At 44.8% G+C, this 12,382-nt stretch overlaps 1 protein-coding gene across 3 annotated transcripts in view; it reads right to left on the bottom strand.

Moving 5' to 3' along the window:
- The window catches only part of CMKLR1 (chemerin chemokine-like receptor 1), a 70,758-nt gene that overhangs the window by 34,298 nt on the left and 24,078 nt on the right, over positions 1 to 12,382 (bottom strand). The window contains exon 1 of one of the 3 annotated variants that reach the window (XM_007489966.3): positions 4,576 to 4,751. The exons of the other annotated variants lie outside the window; for them this stretch is intronic. The gene's annotated coding sequence lies outside the window, so the exon portion shown is untranslated. Of the gene's footprint in view, positions 1 to 4,575; positions 4,752 to 12,382 lie in introns of those variants that run through there. 3 annotated transcript variants of the gene reach the window in all.

Genomic DNA, 12,382 nt, shown 5'->3' with positions numbered 1-12,382 from the left:
GGGACCCGAGCTCTGGGGCCACATCAGAAAGGCCTTATTCGGTCTGTCTTGGACCTGGCAAGGACGACTCGTTGTCTCCCCTCTACCTCCCTGTCACTTGCTACAACCCACACGTCTAGAGACAGCTCAGCTGAGTTCTTGGAACCCCGGCCGTGACAAGCAGAGTTCAATTCAGTGTGGGGGAAGGGGAGCAAAGGCTGAGCTTTCCAAGCACCAGGCTGTGCCAGAGGGGCAACTTCAGAGGGGCCCATGGGCTCCCAGGTAGGCGGAGCAGGGTCTAGAGAAAAGTGAAGAGGGAGAGGAGGAAAGCAGAGACAAAGGAAAAGGCAGAAAGAGACAGGGAGAGACAGAGAGAGAGGATGAGACAGATCAGCGGAGAAAAAGAGAAGACAGAGAAGGGGCAAGAGGGAGGGAGACAGAGGCAAAGAGAGAGACAGAAAAAGAAGAAACAGAGGGGGGACAAAAATATAGGGAAAGAGACCAAAAACAAAAAAGGGAGAAAGAAAAAGCCTGAGATGGGGGGCAGGGAAGAAAAAGAACGAAATGGACAAGAGGAAGGGAGAGTCATAGACATAGAGAGATAGAGAGGCAGAGACAAAGAAAAATCAGAGAGAGACAGAGACAGAGACAAAGAGAGAGAGACAGAGAGACAGACAGACAGAGAGAGGGAGGGAGGGAGGGAGAGAGAGACAGAGAGACAGAGACAGAAAGAGAGACAGAGACAGAGAGAGAGACAGAGAGACAGAGAGAGGGAGGGAGAGAGAGACAGAGAGAGAGAGAGGGAGGGAGGGAGAGAGACAGAGAGAGAGAGACAGAGACGGAGGGAGGTGAGAGAGAGAGGGAGACAGACAGAGAGAGAGAGAGAAGAGAGGAGAGACAGAGAGAGAGAGAGGGAGGTGAGAGAGAGAGGGAGACAGAGACAGAGAGAGAGACAGAGACAGAGACAGAAAGAGAGACAGAGACAGAGAGAGAGAGACAGAGAGAGAGACAGAGAGAGACAGAGAGACAGAGAGGGAGGGAGAGAGAGACAGAGAGACAGAGACAGAAAGAGACAGAGACAGAGAGAGAGAGGGAGGGAGGGAGAGAGAGACAGAGAGACAGAGACAGAAAGAGAGACAGAGACAGAGAGAGAGAGACAGAGAGAGGGAGGGAGAGAGAGACAGAGAGACAGAGACAGAAAGAGACAGAGACAGAGAGAGAGAGAGAGAGGGAGAGAGAGAGACAGAGAGAGAGACAGAGACGGAGGGAGGTGAGAGAGAGAGGGAGAGAGAGAGAGAGAGAGAGAGAGAGAGAGAGAGAGAGAGAGAGAGAGAGAGAGAGAGAGAGAGAGAGAGAAGAGAGGAAAGACAGAGAGAGAGAGAGAGGGAGGGAGGTGAGAGAGAGAGGGAGACAGAGACAGAGAGAGAGAGAGAGAGAGAGAGAGAGAGAGAGAGAGAGAGAGAGAGAGAGAGAGAGAGAGAGAGGGAGGGAGGGAGGGAGGGAGGGAGACAGAGACAGAGAGAGTAGGGCATCAACAGGCAGGACTTGAATTAGCCCCATTGTGTGCCCACCCACCCATCTCCGTGGCCAGACTGGGTAGAATGGCCCTTGCCCATATACTTTAGAAGCATGAAAGGGCCCCCATAAACCTGGGCAGGGGTCAGACAGGGCACACCCAGCCAGAAAGCTGAGAACAGGGAGGGGCAGCTTCCCTAAGCCAAGAAAGGACCTAAAGTCAAGACTGACCCAAGAACCCCATCGGCCAACACAAACACTCCAGTCTGTCTGTTTTTCTCAGGTCTGAGTCACAGAATGTCTCAGCTAGAAGAGACCTTAAGAGAAATCCAACTTCAGTCCCCTCATTTAAAGTCAAGAGATCTGGAGGGGGCAGGAAGGAAATAACTTACCCAAGGTCATGCTGGCAGTTATTAAGAGTGAAGACAGAAACCCAGATTGCCGGACCCCAAAGGGGGTGATTTTCCCACTGACTCTCGGAATGGAAGCAGACAAACCCTGGGTCTTCAGTCAGCCCCTTCTGGGGCTGTCAAGCCTTTCTTTTGTTCCCTCCCCAATACCCACAGTTTCCCCCACCTTGGACCTTGGGGGCCCTACAAGAGGAAAAGATTTCTCATCAGCTCATCTGCACTAAATCTGTCATCCCTTTACCTTTCCTCAATCCTATCTCCTAGCCTCTTTCTTCATCTCCCTTCCACAACCTCCCCATCCCCACCGTGGCTCTAAACACTTGATCTGAGCCCATCTAGACCAATTGACATGTATCGACTGAACTTGGATTCAGGAAGACATGAGTTCAAATCCTCCCTTGGGCATCCACTAGCTGGGTGACCCTGGAAAAGTCCTTTTGCCTCGGTTTCCTCACCTGTGAAAGGAGGATCTGATGATCCTTTGATTCTGCTTGTCTTTGGTTCTAGACATCTGAACATCCCCAGTTGCATCTTTCATTGGTAGCAACCCTTCGTTTCCTCCTCCCTACCCGATGACTTAACCACTTTTTAAATTATTGCTAATCCTTTACATACTCGCTGTAGATGCAAAAAGAAAAATATCACGGGGGGGGGGGGGGGGGGGAGAGCCTGGGAGGGAGGGATCGAAAGTGTATTTTTCCAAATAGGCAAATAAAGTCATCATAGTCTAACTCCAGATCTACCTCCTCCTTGAATGACGGTAGCTGGCATTGTTATCAGCTTAAAGAGTTACCACAGCTTTGCAGACATCATCTCCTTTGATCCTCACAACAGGTCTGGGAGGTCAGTACCACATGCTTTATTATCCCCATTTTATAGATGGGGAAAATGGAGGCTTGGAGTCAATATGTGGTCACTGGAACCCTGATCCTGGAACTATCATGGTCACCCTCCTTTAGACTCCATCCAGCTGATGGCCCAAGTTCACTGTCAGGAGCATGTTTAGAAGTAGGATCCAGGGGGGCAGCTGGGTGGCTCAATGGCTCAGTGGATTGAGAGCCAGACCTAGAGACAAGAGGTCCTGGGTTCAAATGTGGCCTCAGACACTTCCCAGCTATGTGACCCTGGGCAAGTCACTTAACCCCAATTCCCAAGCCCTTACCACTCTTCTGCCTTGGAACTAATACACAGTACTGATTTCAAGATGGAAGGTAAGGGTTTCAAACAACAAAAAGAAGTAGGATCCAAGTACCATCTGTCATGGTGCTTAAATCTCCACCCCACCATTCTCCTGTTCCAAATCCATTTCTTCAAGTGCATCATCATGCCTCTCTCCCCAGGAGACTTATAAATAAATACAGGGAACAAGGAAGAGTATACCCATCTAATAGATGGGGAAACTGAGCCCCAGAGAGAATCTTGGCATCTGAGGGATCTTACAGGCCATTTTAGTTCAGCCTTCCATACAACATAGACCTCTCTGGTACATCATCCCTGGTAAGGGATGCTGCCTGCTGCTGCCCGAATGCTTCCAGTGGCAGGAAGATCACTCCCTTGTGAGATTACAAAAAACCACAGATCACCAATGTAACAAGTGCTTCTCTCATGCTGAGGTTGTCCAGCCTTTATTTAAATCCTTCCACGGACAATACTCCCTCGTGAGCTAGTTCACACTGGACAGCTCTGATATTAAGATGTCTTTTTTTGTTTTCTCATGTTGAGAGATTCACCTCCTGGAATTCTCCCCTTCACCGATCCTTGTTTTCTCCTCTGGAACCAAATAGACCAAGTCTAATGTCTCTGCTGTGGAGCAGCCCTTCATATGCTAATAACAATAACCACAACAGCAATTCCAATAACTCACGGTCACACGGAGCTTTCAGCCCTTTGCAAGGTGAGGAGGCTGACCCACTTCCTAATAAATAAGTGGCCAACCGAGGATACGGAATGAGCTATACGTTGGGATCCAGTGCATCAATCTGCTGCGGTTGTTATTCCTTACTATTCATATTTATTACAAAGGGGTTTTCCCCTCCTTTTCCCAGTGGTGAAGGAGAAATGAGGTAGCAGAGAAGGAGAAAATCTTTTTTGTTTGCCAGAAAAAATAAAATGTACAAATATTAAAGCACTTAAAGGTAGGTAGCTTTCGTGTTGTTATTCACTCCCATTTTACAGATGAAGAAACTGAGGCTCTGGAAATGTAAGTGACATCCAGGGCTTTACAATGTTAAGTATTAGAGACCAATTCAAGCATTCTAACTCGAAGGGCAGTGCTTGTCCCCCTCTCCTCCAGAGAGAGATGCATCCCTGTCTCCTTCAACCAACCTGTGTAGAGCATCGTTCTCTAGAACTATGATTACAGCACTGTATAGAACAGAGTTTGCAGATGCCTTCGGGGGGAATCCCAGTCAGCTACCTCCGAACTCCATCCAGTCTATAGAGATCAAGTTCACTGTGAATGGCATGTTCTAAGCTAGAACCCGGGAGCTCTTCCTCCTATCTCCAGCAAGCATCAAGCACTCAGCTTAGAACCCAGCAAGCCTGCTTTGCCCATCCTGACCCATCACAGGATCAGCAGGTGACCAGCCCACATGAGGAACAGTCTGTGCCCAGGCTTGAGCAGTCTGGATCTAAGAGCGTTAAGTGCCACCAGCAAAGTCAACTCACTCACCTCCAACTCCAGGAAGTCCTGAAAGGTGCCAGCCTAGAGCCCCGCTTCTAGGGGAGGGCTGAGAGGGGAGAGCAGCAAGCCCACCGTGCCTTGCTCGTAAGGGAGCAGAGCCTGGCTGCCCCCAGCTGCTAGCTGGAGAGAAGGCAGACTGTGCACCAGCCCCATTGGTTCCTGTGCCTCTGGAATTCTCTGGCCAGGAACCAGGCAGCTGATGCACAGGGGCTGACCTGCTGCCAGCTTTCCAGGCGAAGTGAAAAATCCCACCCTGTTTCCAAATGGGAGTCTGGGAGGAGAGACCCAAATTGCTCCCCACCACCACCACACCCAGCCACCACCGAGGCTACACTGGGAGCCCTGATCAATCCCTTCCCTCCCCACACTCTTCCCCTATTCCAACCCCCCCCCCCAGTGGCTGTAACTTTGAACTGGGTCTCTTTAGGACCTGTGAAAGAGAATCCCATGAGGCAGTTCGGGGCCCTGGGAGAGGGGATCCCACTGAGCCTAGATGACTAGAGGTGGGAGATATCAATGCATGGGAAGGGGGTGGAGCTGCAAACTGGACCAACCATTCTGGAAGGCAATTTGGAACTCTGCCTAAAAAACGGATTAAACCCAACTCTGGCCCCATCCAGACCCTTATTTCACAAAGAGATCAAAGAAAGAGGAAAAAGACTCCCATGTACAAAACTATTTGGAGCAGCTCTTTTGGTGGGGGAAACAGAGGCTAGCCACCAATGGAAAAATGTATGTAAACATGATAAAACGGGAAGAAACAATAAAAAATTGTAAGATGGCTTTGGAGAAGCCTGAAAAGATTTAATGAACTGATACAAAGTGAAGCAAGAAGAACCAGGAGAATCATTTCTACAATTACAACAATATTGTAAAGATAATCCATTTTGAAAGAACTTTGATCAGTGTTAGGAATACCCATGATTCCATGCTTCATCATGAAACATGCTGTTATTGAAAGATATCTTGTCTCTGACCCAAGGTGTTCCCAGACCTGCTGTTCAATCAGCATTGGGGGAGGGGGCATTTCTTGATCTGTCTGTGGGCAAGTCACATGTCTCACAAGTGTCACGTAATTGGGGAGGAACTGAGTCAAATGAGCCACCTCTTTTGTGGATGGAAACCTGTAAAAATATGTCTAACTCATTAGGAAAGTTTTCTTGTTAAAAGCTTATCCACCCTGAAATCTGTGATCTCCAACAATGAGTCCATCAACTTGTTGCTACCTTTGACTTGTTTTCATTTTTTTAATTGTCATACAAAACCCACTTCCATATTGGTCATCGATGGAAGAGCACAGTCAGACACAGCCAAACCCCCAAAATAAAACCAGAGATTCACTGATGGGAAAGACGACTCCATCAGTTCTTTCTCTGGAGGTGGAGAGCATCAGTCCTCCAGGATTGACCCGGATCATTGCACTGCTGAGAATAGCCAAGTTTTCACAGATAATGATCTCTTTTTTTAAATAAACTCCTTTACATTTCTTATCTGGAGTTTTGCCTTTTAAATAGAGTAAAGGGCAGGGGGCAGCTGGGTAGTTCAGTGGATTGAGAGTCAGACCTAGAGACTGGAGGTACTAGGTTCAAATCTGACCTCAGACAGTGTGTGTCTGTGTGACCCTGGGCAAGTCACTTAACTTCCATTGCCTAGCCTTTCCCACTCTTCTGCCTTGGAACCAATACACAGTACTGACTCTAAGACAGAAGGTAAGGGTTTTTTGTTTCTTTTTTAATAGAGTAAAGGGAAAGAATTTTCTTTCAACACTGGCTCCCTCAGATAGAAAGGTGAGAGACTCAAGGTACGAACAGACTTTTTTTTTTAACCTTGGCCAATATGTAAATTTTACTTAGTCAATGTGTGAATTAATTTTACCTGCCTATGAAAATGGATTGGAAGGGTTGGGCTTTTTTTCTCCCCCTTCTCCAATATAGGGGGAGATGAGAGGAAGATAAAATAGAATTTTGATCATTAAAAAATGAACTAAAAACATTTTAATCTAATTGGAAAGAATGCTAACAGAGAGTACAAAATGTTGGAAGGACTTTAGAATTACAAGACAATGAAGTTCCTGCTCATTTAGATCACACCATGAGGGACAATATGAGTCAGTAAAAAAAAAAAGAAAGAAAGAAAAAAGGAAAAAGGCAAAGGGGAGGAGCTAGATTTAGAGTTGAAAGAGCTGACTTCAAATCCAGTATTTGTCACTTGTATGGATTTTGGCAGCTAGGTAGCACAGTGGATGTTGTGCTAAACTTGGAATCAGAAAGACCCAAATTTGAATCCTGCCTCAGATATTTACTAGTTATTTGACCCTTCCCCTCCCACCCAGTAAGTCACCTAACTTCTTTGTGCCTCAGTTTCCTCATTTGTAAAATGAGGATGATAATAATACCTACCTCCCAGGGTTGTCACAAAAATCAAATGAGATAAAAATTGCAAAGTGCTTTGTAAAGCTTAAAGTGCTCAATTAGATCACTTCATCTCTCTCTGGGTCTCAGTTTCCTCATCTGTAAAATTAAGGGTTTTGGATTGGATGATTTCTGAGGTTCTTCCCAGTATAAAATCTATGATCCTCAGAATGTCAGAGCTGGGAAGGCTCTTAGAATAGGAAATGTCAGGGCTGGAAGAGAGCTTAGAATGGGGAATGTCAGAGTCTGGAAGGGCCTTGGAACAGGCAATATCAGAGCTGGGAGGGACATTAGAAGAGGGAAGATCAGAGCTGGGAGAGGCCCTAAAACAGGAAATGTCAGGGCTCAGAGGGATCTTAAAACAGAGTATTGAAACTGAAATGGACTTTAGAACATAGAAGGTTCATAGATTTAAAACTGGGAGGGAATCTTGGTTATATTTTAACCCTTTAATTTTACAGAGAAGGAAACTGAGGTCCAAGGTGGCGAAATGACTTTGTTTGCACATGTGAGATTTGAGCTCAGGTCTTATGACTCAAAAAACTACTATTCTTTTCACCAATTTTTCTCTAAATGTCAGATCAAGGAGAGGCATCAAAGATCTCCCAGTCTGGGGCAGATAGACAACATTAGTGGATAGAGCACCAGGTCTAGAGATGGGAGGTCCTGGGTTCATAACTGACCTTAGAGACTTCCTAGCAATGTGACTGTGGGCAAGTCACTTAACCCCCATTGCTTACCACTTTTCTGCCTTAAAATCAATACTTAATATGAATTATAAGACAGAAGGCAAAGGTTTAAAAAAAATTTTTAAACATCTCCTAGTCTATCCTCTCTCCCTTGGTCTCTTCCATTTTTAAACTGTGACATGGAAGCCCAGAGAGAAACAGGAAAAACCCCAACAAGCCCCACTCCTACCCTGCTAATGTCACATACTGGGGAGGGGACCACAGAAGAAGGAAGGGGGTGGGTGTCGACCTCTGCTTCCTGTTTAGGCCATCGACCTTGTTTCTGCCATTTCCAGGAAACAGAGCCACAATGGGTGGTTAGGACCAGGTGGGGAACTGGGCGGCCCTTTGGTCCCCAAGGCTTGGGGTCAGGACCTTGATGAATGTCTCTCTCTGCAGGGATCTCCCCTACACAAGACACACAAAGGCTTTGGACCTCCAGGATTTCCCTAGGCAGGGGCAGGCCAGTGGGTTCTGGTCAGGGGCCACTGAGGTGATGTACTGGGCTGATGGAAAGGATGCCCACCCCTCCTAAACACCTTCCAGATAGCACTTGAGACCACTACACCATGCTTCCCTGCACAATTTACCTTTGGGCTTTTTAAACTCAAAGACATTAGAATAGTAAGAGGTGCCTGCCATCACTAGCCATCCAGCAGATGCTGAGTAGACTGATGGACAGTGGAAAAGATATTTTGGGGGATAGCTGGGTGTCTCAGTAGATTGAGAGCCAGACCTAGAGATGGAAGGTCCTGGGTTCAAATCCAGCCCTAGATACTTCCTAGCCTAGGCAAGTCAATTAACCCCCATTGCCTAACCCTTACTGCTCTTCTGCCTTGGAACCAATACTAAGACAGGAGCTCAAAGTTAAAAAAAAAAAAGAAGTCAGCATTCTATCCTAAAATTCTGGCATCTAGAATAGTGTAGGGTTAATTGTGCTGTGCCCCTGTGATCTAGAAATTTCATATAAATTTTTTTGGCTTTTGCATTCTTTTCACAAACTTCAACTTTTTGCTTATTTTAACTTTTGAAAAAAGAATTTTAAATTAAATTAAATAATTTAAAAGCATTAAAATTTAATCTAATTTAAGTTTTTAAATCTAATTTTAATTTGAAACTTTTTAATTTTAATTTTAAATTTTAAAGAAATTGAGAGATAAAATCTTTATTTTATGATATTATGCATATATGTATGTATCCATATTATGTATAATATATTATATAATACCATACATATCATTTATGTATTTATGAGTTTCTAATCTTTTCCTGTGTCATCTGCTGACCAATATGAGACATTTATGACTTCTGCAAAACTCCTAAAAAATTCCCATTTAACTTCTTCTGCCATTCTGCAATATAGTTCACGTTGCAGAAAGTTGCAATATGGAAGGAATACCTATACTACTTTTGTGATGAAATATGAACTCCCTGGCTAGGCATTTCAGCAAATCTAAAAATTCCTCTTGAGATCAAAACCCCAAAGGATGAGAAATGGGGTTGGTAGGACAAAAGACAGTCAGTCAGTCAGCTATAGCATCTTGGAGCTAGAGTTGGGAATGACCCCAAAAGCTATCTTGTCCAATCTCTTCATTTTACAGATGAGGAAACTGAGGCCCAGGGAGCTTTACTCACATAGTAGCCACAAAGGAAAAATATAAGCCCTGTTCCTCTAATTAAAAAGTTAGTGCTTCTCCCATTGTAAAATGCCATAAAAGAAGGACTAATCTAATCCTTGACACAATAAAGTGGGGGGTGGGGGGAGAGGAGAGGTGTGGAGTGGAGTGGTAATGCAGGAGGGGAAGGGCTAGTCTAATCCTGGAAATGAATTGGGTCTGCTGTAGGACCTAGAGGTGAGCTTCGGGCATGGGAGCTGGTCAAGAGAGCCTCCAAGGACATTAATGCATTGTTGGTGGAGTTGTGAACTGATCCAACCCTTCTGGAGGGCAATTTGGAATCATGCCCAAAGGGCACTAAAAGACTGTCTGCCCTTTGATCCAGTCATAGCACTGCTAGGTCTGGATCCCAAAGAGATTTAAAAAAGGGGGGAAAGGTCCTGCTTGTTCAAAAATATTTCTAGCAGCCCTTTTTGTGGTGGCCAAGAATTGGAAAATGAGGGGGTGTCCGTCAATTGGGGAATGGCTGAATCAACTGTGGTATATGATGGTGATGGAATATTATTGTGCTATAAGAAATGATGACCAGGATGGTTTCAGGAAGAGCTGGAGAGAACTATGTGAACTGATGCAGAGTGAAATAAGCAGGACCAGGAGATCAGTAACATAGTAACTGAAATATTGTAGGATGATCAAATGTGATAGACAGCTATTATCAGCAGTTTAATGATCCAGGACAATTCTGAGGGACTTAGGAAAAAGAATGCTATCATCCCCCTCCTGAGAAAGACCTATTGGAGTTGGAATGCAGATCAAGGCAGATGAATTTTCACTTTAGTTTATTTAAGTCTTTGTTTGTGGGTTTTAGTTTTATACAATTTTTTCTTACAAAAAATGAACAATAGAGAAATATGTTTTGCATGATAATACATGTATAATCCAGATTGAATTGCTTGCCAGCTCTAGGAGGAGGGAGGGGGAGAGAAATTGGATCATATAACTTCAGGAAAAAAATGTGGAAATTTGTTATTACATGTACTTGGTAAAAACAAAATACCTTTATAATGAAAAAAAAGGGGGAGGGAGGAGCTTCCAATTAGGAACATGCACAACCTCCCAAGATGGCCCATTATACTGGGGACAGCTCTGATTGTTAGAATTTTCCTGACATTGGGTTTCAATTTACATCCTTGTTGGAGAGAATGTTAGAGAATCAGGGCTCAAATGGAGCTTTGGAAGTATCAACTCCTAGAAAGTTCAAGTTGAGTGGAGCTTTAGAAAAGTCGGGACTGGAAAGGGCTTTGGTGATCTGTTAATCCAAACCTCACAAAAGAGAGGACTGAGTCCAGGAGAAGCTCAGAGAATATTCTGTGCCCAAGGTCACACAGGATTAGAACTCAGGACTAGAATTTAGAATTCCTGAATTTCTCAGTCTCTTTCTCCATGATAGCAAAGACATTTTCACTCTGTGGCCTCTCAGCCAAACTTTAAATTTGGCAATTATTATTGCTCTTTTCACTGCCCCTGGGCAGCCCCATATCCCTTCTCCTCCCCCACCTCCCAACCAGGTCCAAGAGCTCTTGGTTATCAGTCTCAGGGATTGCTTCCCATTACAGGCTATATCTGAATGTGTCAAAAGCAGCCCCAAAGGATGGAGGCAGAGTTCACCCAAGCCTCTCCCTGTTGACTTCTGCTTAATAGAAAAGGTACCAGCTAAGAAGACCAAGAGGATTCCAGGAAGAAGGAGACAGCCAAGAAGAGGGATGAGGAAGAAGTGATTGAAAGATGGAGAGAACAGAGAAGGAGGCAGCAGAAAACAGGCTCTTTGGTATCTCCTTGGATCCCTAGGAAAAGGACAAGGGGATAATGGGCAACAGGGAAAGGATGCCTTGGCATGGGAATGAGTTCTATTCAGTTCAAAAACCCAGTCACTTAGCAACAAGAGGTAGTGGAGCTAGCCCTGGGTCTGGAGCCAGAAGATCTGAATTCAAATGCTGACTCTGCAACTTACTGAGGGAAACTCACTTCCCATCTCTGGGCCTCATTTTCCCCTTTATAAATGAGAAAGTTGGACTAAATGGTCTCCAAGGTCCTTTCCATTTCTGTCTAATTTTCAACTCCAATCGCATCCAACTCTTTATGACCCCATTTCTTGGCAAAGAAACTGGGATGGCTTGCCATTTCCTTCTCTAGTTCATTTTTTACAAATCAGTAAATTGAGGCATATAGTGGTTAAGTGACTTAACCAGGATCACATAGCTAGCAAGTGTCCAAGGTTCAATTTGAACTCAGATCTTCCTGTCTCTACACCTGATACTCTATTCACTCTGCCACCTAGCTTTGTAATAATGTCTGTGTAATATTGACTCCCCTCCCCCTGTAAAACTTCTATTCTTCTATTAACCAAAACTTAATAAAGATTAAATATTAAAATTAATAATGATGATTCTAGTATTCTATTAGTCAATCCAAACGAGCACCTTGAGGGCAAGAACTTTCTCATTTTTTCCCCAGCACACAGCATAGTGACTGACTCATAATGGGCACAATCTCGTGCTTGTTGTACGGAATGGAACAGAGGCTACCACACATGTCATGGAAACATAGGCTGAATTCAAAGGGGAAGGAAACAGGGTGGTTTGCCCGAGTGGAGCCCAGACTCAGCCTCTTTGGACCCAGGTTCAAATCCTGTCTCTTCTATTTACTAAATATGTGAGAATATTTTACTCCTCCCCCCCACACACACACATGGTTGGAACCACTTTAGAAATCAGAACCAAAGTCATTACATAGAAACACCAACTTGGGGGCCAATTTTTTCCCATCATTCCATTGATCTCAGTAGATGAGCCTGAATTGAGGCAGAGAATGAAGACAGCTCTCTATTGGGCTCTCTATTTTAAAAGAAAAGCCAATAGAAAACTCCTTTGGAACCCTTGCTAGAGAGCTAGGAAGCCAGATGTGGATTGGAATTTTTCCACCCTGGGGACAAGTGTCATTCAGTTGATGCATGCACCTAGCAGTGGAATCAACTACCAAC

This window comes from Monodelphis domestica, chromosome 3 (genome assembly GCF_027887165.1).
Source record: "Monodelphis domestica isolate mMonDom1 chromosome 3, mMonDom1.pri, whole genome shotgun sequence".
Taxonomy (NCBI): domain Eukaryota; kingdom Metazoa; phylum Chordata; class Mammalia; order Didelphimorphia; family Didelphidae; genus Monodelphis; species Monodelphis domestica.
The sequence above is the reverse complement of the archived record's forward strand: the minus strand, read 5'-3'. Positions and strand labels throughout refer to the sequence as shown.